This window comes from Hemiscyllium ocellatum, chromosome 20 (assembly GCF_020745735.1).
Source record: "Hemiscyllium ocellatum isolate sHemOce1 chromosome 20, sHemOce1.pat.X.cur, whole genome shotgun sequence".
NCBI lineage: Eukaryota > Metazoa > Chordata > Chondrichthyes > Orectolobiformes > Hemiscylliidae > Hemiscyllium > Hemiscyllium ocellatum.
The window spans coordinates 18,592,729-18,600,345 of record NC_083420.1 but is presented as its reverse complement, the minus strand read 5'-3'; the positions used below and the strand labels follow the sequence as shown (position 1 = coordinate 18,600,345).

Genomic DNA, 7,617 nt, shown 5'->3' with positions numbered 1-7,617 from the left:
CATTGTATTCTCAACTTTTTTTCACTATCCACTATACCAATTTTGGCTTCATCCACAAACTTACAAACCATACTTCCTATATAGTCACATCTAAAATTGTTTTATACATTGGAAACTGACCTAGCACTAATCCTTGCAGCACATCACTTGTCACATGGCTTCAATCTGAACAACCTATCACAACTGTCCCCTGGTCAAGCTAGCTTGATTTCCAATTGGCTAGTTTGCCCCATACCCATGTGATCTGACCTTCCCCCAACTAATCTAACATGAGAACATTGTCAAATATTTGCTGAAGTCCACTACTGCCTTTATCTTGATCACTTTAAAAAACTTAAGCTGTTCAAGCAGATTTCTAAAATATATATAGATCCTGTCTCAATACCTCCAATTTACCCACTACTGACATGTTAGTCTCACGAGTCTAATGCCTGGCTGTTCATTACAGCCTTTAAATCGCAGAAAATGAGCCACCCTCCAGTATTCTGGCACCCCACTCATGGCAGGTGATACAAATCACCACTAGAGGACCCCACAATGTCCTGGATACACTTCCAACTGATTTGCATGCTGCTCTGGTAGTAATCCAAAATTAAGTAGAGCATTTCAAAATTTTAAACTGCTCAAAGCTTCACAGCTATTTTGTATCATTCCATGAACCACACATGGATCCTTTGTCCAAGTTCCTCTACAGTCTAAAGCAGTTGACTGTGCTAAGGTTTCAGGATATAGCTAGAGAACTATCACTATCATTCTCTATTAGGATTTTCTCTAAACCACCCCATTCTGCACTCCCAATGGAAAAGAATGTTATGAAACTGGAAAGGGTTCAGAAAAGATTTAATCAGGTTGCCAGGATTGGAAGGTTTGAGCTATTGAGAGGCTGAATAGGCTGGTGCTGGTTTCCCTGGAGTGACAGCTGAGGGGTGTCAATGTAGACACTTATAAAATCATGAGGGACATGGTTAGGGTCAGTAGACAACATCATTCCCCTGATCTGGATGAATCCAGAACACAAGGGCATAGATTTATGATGGGGAAGACTCAAGAAGGACCTAAAAAAAGTCCAACTTTTTGCAGAGGGTGGTATATATCTAGAATGAGCAGACTCAATTCTGCTTCACTCCAGGAGACTTGCTGTTATTCCATTCAAACTACACCAGCTGCCTTAATATATTCTAATCAGACAAGCTATTCAATACTGAACCATTTTAAAAAGGCATCTAGACAAATAAGGAGTTGAGGGATATGGGGCATGTGCTAGTAAATGGGACTGGATTAGTTTAGCATCTCTGGTTCAAATTGTTCATGCAGACTAAAGGGTCAGTTTTTGTGCTATAAACCTGACTGACCAGTCCTTTGGTTAGTTTGCAGTCCCCCTAATCCTCTGTAGACCAGGTGGGAGAAGAAAAAAAACAAACTATTCTAAAAGATTTGGCTTCAGATCATTCTTACACTTAATTTCAGACTCAATTCTGCTCCACTCCAGAGACTTGCTGTTATTCCATTCAAACTACACCAGCTGTCTTAATATATTCTAATCAGACAAGCTATTCAATACTGAACCCCACAATATTCAATTACATGCTCTTTTAGCCATTTAATTCCAGTACTGGTTAGTTTTGCAATGAAGTAGTGCTCAAGGGCCTATGCTCATTAACAGATCAGCAATTCTTAAATCCAGATATTGTGGGACTAAGAACAGATTAAGTGCTGTAGATTACTTGAATATTTACTACTTCTTGCAAGATAGATGCCATAGAATTTTTTTTTTTTAAAAAAAACATTGTTGTTATTTTCTTAGGCAAAAAGAAAGTGCATACAGAATTATGCCTGTGACACTGGGATAGCTAGTCATCATGACAATTGTTTGACAAGTTTTACACCAAGTTCAGAGTCAAAATTTGGAACAATAAAGTCAATTGAACTACTCAATCTAGTAACAACCAGAATTATGGACATAGCATCCTCATGAACCCTGTTGGCACCAATGAACAACTACACATACATTAAAATGAACTTTTATTCAAAAACAGACAAAGCACAGATAAAACATCCTGAATGTGCATCTCAAGCAGTTAGCGGTGTTGCAATTAAGGATTGGATCAACCATTCTGTACCAGTTTCAGAATTCATCCAAATTCATAACCTGCAACAAGAAATATTTGGTCAGTATCATACTAACTGATTCAAAAAGTGCAAATGAGCCTCAGCCACAAAAATATTAATCATGTATTGCTAAATGCAACACTTTCATTGGAGATGTCAGAAATAAAGAAAGGCTCATCACAGGCTCAGCACTTGCAGATTTCCAAGAGTTGCTTTTAAAACTTAAAGTGCAATTTCATCTACAGCTTCTGTCAAAATGTTACACTGATTAAAAAGCCACAAGTGTAGCCAGGAACTGTTAAATCTTAATACATACAGGACAGTGCCTACATAGGCATACTTGACAGCCAACTGCCACACACTATCACAGTATGGTAGAAAATACATGTGATCAAGAGAAATTCAGTTCAATCTGGAGTAATCTGTGTTCTACATTGGATAGCACCTCAAACCTGCCCTCCCATTAGAGGAATTTTATTCCTGGCCCCAAAAGAAAGTTACCAATACAAATGGACCTTTAATTGTGTAGAATTAGAGATGTTATTCAAGACATTATAATTATGCAGTCACCATCCACCACAGCCTCCAAGTTAACATTTAACAGTTCTCACCATTAGCCTGCCACAAGTTGATGCTGAAATATAATCTGGGCTGCTAGTCAGTATTCCATTAGTTACCATGGCACCTGAAATTACATGAAAGTCTTATGTTTGATTAGATGGCATTTTTAAAAAATTAAGCCTCCGACTACACAATGACCAGCCATTTTAATAAGCCACTCATTAAACAGGTCAGAAAAAAAGTTTAACCACAAGTTCAGCATTTGTAAAGTTCAATACAAACATTAATTCTACAAAATGCATTCTTTTGAATGTCTGGTATTTAAGACTTATAATAACATTTTATTACCAGGTACTTCACCTGTGGAACATACAAGATGGCATGGCCCATTAGTGAGCAGTGCATATGATCTGGATTCTGAAATTGCCAACTTCAATCACCCGTCTTGACTTTTCAAAACACCATCCAATTTGCTATTGGTAGTGGTCCATTGGTCTTCAACTGCATGAAAACAATGAGCCAAATTATAAAACTTCAGCAAATTAAGTTGTCAGAAATCAGCATTATTTTTAACAATACCAGGTGCCAGAAAAACATCTCAGACTGAATACTTGTAAAGTTCTTTAAAATCTTGCTTAATACTTGAAACGGTTAAAGGTGGATAAATCCCTAGGACCTGATCAGGTGTACCTGAGATCTCTGTGGGAAGCTAGAGAAGTGATTGCTGGGCCTCTTGCTGAGATATTTGTATCATCGATAGTCACAGGTGAGGTGCCAGAAGACTAGAGGTTGGCAAATGTGGTGTCACTGTTTAAGGAGGGCAGTAAAGACAAGCCAAGGAACTATAGACCGGCTAGCCTGACCTCAGTGGGGGCAAGTTGGAGGAAATCCCGAGGGACAGAACGTACATGTATTTGGAAAGCCAAGGACTGATTAGGGATAGTCAACATAGGTTTGTGCATGGGAAATCATGTCTCACAAACTTGATTGAGTTTTTTTTGAAGTAGTAACAAAGACTGATTAGGGCAGAGCAGTAGATGTGATCTATATGGACTTCAGTAAGGCATTCGACAAGGTTCCCCATGGGAGACTGATTAGCAAGGTTAGATCTCATGGAATACAGGGAGAACTAGCCATTTGGATACAGAACTGGCTCAAAGGTAGAATACAGACGATGGTGGCAGAGGGCTGCTTTCCAGCATGGAGGCCTGTGACCAGTAGAGTGCCACAAGGACTGGTGCTGGGTCCTCTATTTTGTCATTTACACAAAAGATTTGGATGCAAGCAGAAGAGGTACAGTTAGTTAGCAAGTTTACAGATGACCCCAAAATTGGAGGTGTAGTGGACAGCAAAGAGGGTTACCTCAGATTACAACAGGATCTGAATCAGATAACCAATGGGCTGAGGAGTGGCAGATGACATTTAATTCAGATAAATGCAAGGTGCTGCATTTTGGGAAAGCAAATCTAAGCAGGACTTATACTAGGTTTGTAACTCGGTTAAGGTTTAGGCTGTAGGTTTGATATCCAGATGATGTTACCTAGCCAGGTAATGAAACATCTGGATATCAAACCTACAGCCTAAAGGGCTTATACACTTAATGACAAGGTCCTAGGGAGTGTTGCTAAACAAAGACTTTGTGGAGTGCAGGTTCATAGCTCCTTGAAAGGAGAGTCACAGGTAGATAAGATAGTGAAGGCAGCGTTTGGTATGCTTTCCTTTATTGGTCAGAGTACTGAGTACAGGAGTTGGAGGTCACGTTGCAGTTGTACAGGACATTGGTTAGGCCACCGTTGGAATATTGTGTGTAATTCTCATCTCCTTCTCTAGGAAGGATGTTGTGAAACTTGAAAGGTTCAGAAAAAAGATTTACAAGAATGTTGCCAAGGTTGGTGGACCTGAGCTCCCTGGAGCGTCAGAGGCTGAGGGGCCAGAATTAGGAGGGACATTGATAGGATAAATAGACACAGTCTTTTCCCTGGGGTCATGGAGTCCAGAACTAGAGGGCATAGGTTTAGGGTGAGGGTGGGGGAAAGAAGATATAAAAGACCTAAGGGGCAACTTTTTCCACAGAGGGTGGTACATGTATGGAATGAACTGCCAGAGGCTAGTACAATTGCAACATTAAGAAGCATTTGAATGGGTATATGAATAAGGGTTGGGAGGGATATGGGCTGGGTGCTGACAGGTGGGATTAGATTGGGTTGGGATATCTGATCAGCATGGACTGAAGGGTCTGTTTCCATGCTGTAAATCTGACTTTACACTGGCACCTCACCTAACAAGATAGAAAGGCACATTACGCGAGCAATGTAATTAACCCATTTGATGAACTCAAGACTCCAGTTATCCCACTTCAAGTAATTAATCTTTACCTGTTTGCACTGCTGATAGACTGGTCAAGTTTCAGAGATACTGCTGTCAGTGATCCATCAGCATCTTAGCATGGTTAGCCTAAGATTACATAAAACTGTATAAGCTGATATTAAAACTATTAATTTAAAACTGTCCTTAAAATTAAGCCTCAGCCACAAAAACAGTAATCAAGCATTGCTGTGATGCAACACTTTCATTGGAGATGTCAGAAAGAAAGGCTCATCACAGGCTTTGCAATCTACTTAAAGACAGTCACAGGCCAAACTATCTTGACCAATGCTTCAACTTTAATTCAAGACACCTTCAAACACCGTCCACAAATGGACAAAACAATTTACTGTTTTAAATCAAGCTATTTCACTTGAAACATTAGCTTCCTTTGACAATTAAACAATTTAATTTATACAGCATGGCAATATCCTTTACCCCACAAGAGGTAAGTTAGACATCTTCTCCAAATGAACTTACCACAATTGTGCCAATTTGCAGGCACAGTGCACTTCTTCCAATTCATATCTACAGGATCTAGAAATAAAAAAAGTTTTCAAACTTCAAATGAACAAAACTATGCTGAGCTGGCAAATAGTAAAAAGCATCTTTGCAAGGGTTTTTAAGCCTCAAGTTTTTGACTATTTCCTGAGACAGAAAAATACCTAAATATATGCAAAATAACCAAACCCAGCATTACATCATGTTTAGCAGCATGGCTTTAGCACTTTTTCCACACTGATTCTAGCATGGTTATTTATGGTAGTCAACAACAGTTTGGCCACCAGATGGAAACAATACATGGCAATTCAGTATACATCCAACCAAGTCAGGGAATTGCATACTTAGTGGTCATGTAAAATACTAACATCACAGTCACAATTTAAAATATTTAGTAGGCAATTCAGCCCAATGTTACTTCTTTGACCTATGTTGGGCTCAACCCATAAAAAAAACTGATATACACCTGTCAGTCTTTGTATTTAGACAGTAATCAAGCATTACTTATATGCACCATTGACTGATTAAGGTTGTACAATTCAGTGAATGCTGTCAGACGTGCTTAGCTTCAAAATTTCCAGCATATGCAGTTTTGTTTTACTATCAAATCTATCCTTGCTCATGCACTTAAGGAATGCATCTGCTACCCACCTCAACCACGAACCTGAATTTACAAGCTATTACACAATCAATGCTTCAAGCTAATTTTAATGCACTTCCAAGCATGGTTAAGAGTAGGCTCAATTGAGACATGCAAGCACATGTTGGACAATTACTTAGGTACAAGGAGAAACAAGAGTCTGGGATTAAAATGAAGCAGATTCTAAGCAACAAGCCAAACATTGCAAGTTTGAAGAGCTGAACAGCCCCTTTTGAAGTTTTCTGGAGTCAGTCTCTCGAAGGGTTCATAAGAAACCAGGGATCAAAGCTGCTTCATTAATTTCCCTTTGTTACAACTGTATAGGACATTGCTCCACAAGTGGCCTAACCATTGTGTGTAGTTCTGGTCGCTCCATCAGGAGATTGTGAAACTTGAACGGGATCAGAAAAGATTTACAAAGATGTTGCCAGGGTTTGGAGAGTTTGAGTAAAAAGTGAGGTCTGCAGATGCTGGAGATCAGAGCTGAAAATGTGTTGCTGGTTAAAGCACAGCAGGTCAGGCAGCATCCAAGGAACAGGAAATTCGACGTTTCGGGCCTGAGCCCTTCATCAGGAATAGAGAGTTTGAGCCAAGGGAGGGGCTGGGGCTGTTTTCCAGTGTGTGTCAGAGGCTGAGGGGAACTTTAAGTATAAAATCATTGGGGGGGGGGGGGGGGGGGGGGGGGAGAGAAAGGGGAAAGGGAGGACGGGCACATGGTTAGGGTAAATAGATAAGGACTTTTCACCAAGAGGGCCCAAAAACTAAAGAGAGCATAGGTTTCGGGTGAGGCAGAAGATTGAAAGGGACAACATTTTCACACACAGGGTGCCACGTGCATTCAATGAGCTGCTAGAGGAAATGGTGGAGGCTGGTACAGTTACATTTAAAAGTTAGGTGGATGGCTATGAGTAGGAAGGGTTTAGAGGGATAACCCTCATATAGTTTGTGAGGAGGATCAAACTAAGCATTTATTGCACAAAAAAAAAAGTGCAGGTTAAGCTATGTTAAATTGCCCGTAGCGTTAGGGGAGGGTGTAAATATAGGGGAATGGGTCTGGGTGGACTTGTTGGACAGAAAAGCCTGTTTCCACACTAAGTAATCTAATCTAACGGCTGCAAACGGACGGCGCGGCAACACATCGACAGGAGAAACCCGGCAGTAAGTGAGATACTCCCCACCTCATTTAAAACACCGCTTTCTTTAAAAAAAAATTTTTAACCTCGCAAATGCGCGATACTAGGACTGATGGCTAACAATTACAGATGCTAACAGCCCAGCATTACCTTATCGTTTCTTTTTATTACCTTAACGCTACCTCAGTTCAACCCAGTCTCCGGCGTAAAGAGGACGATCTTCGCGCACGTTCGAGAATATACGATGGCCGCCTGTCAATCACCCACCCAACCCTCATGCCTATTGGCTCATTAGTTTAATTGACGTCT

The 7,617-nt window shown here is 40.3% G+C and overlaps 1 long non-coding RNA gene and 2 other non-coding genes across 6 annotated transcripts; all 3 read right to left on the bottom strand.

Moving 5' to 3' along the window:
• Positions 1-2,005: 2,005 nt before the first annotated feature.
• LOC132825155 (uncharacterized) lies at positions 2,006-7,552 on the bottom strand. Of its 4 annotated transcripts, none has more exons than XR_009645757.1 (6): positions 7,459-7,512; positions 5,515-5,571; positions 5,046-5,124; positions 3,031-3,171; positions 2,721-2,794; positions 2,006-2,149 (listed from the first exon to the last, which is right to left on the bottom strand). It is a non-coding gene; the product is annotated as an uncharacterized LOC132825155 (long non-coding RNA). The 4 variants fall into 4 exon arrangements; XR_009645758.1 differs by having other exon boundaries at positions 7,480-7,512; XR_009645759.1 differs by lacking the exon at positions 5,515-5,571 and having other exon boundaries at positions 7,480-7,552.
• LOC132825616 (small nucleolar RNA SNORD60) lies at positions 2,205-2,295 on the bottom strand. The gene has a single exon (XR_009645799.1). It is a non-coding gene; the product is annotated as a small nucleolar RNA SNORD60 (small nucleolar RNA).
• Positions 5,190-5,277, bottom strand: LOC132825617 (small nucleolar RNA SNORD60). The gene has a single exon (XR_009645800.1). It is a non-coding gene; the product is annotated as a small nucleolar RNA SNORD60 (small nucleolar RNA).
• Positions 7,553-7,617: the final 65 nt, after the last annotated feature.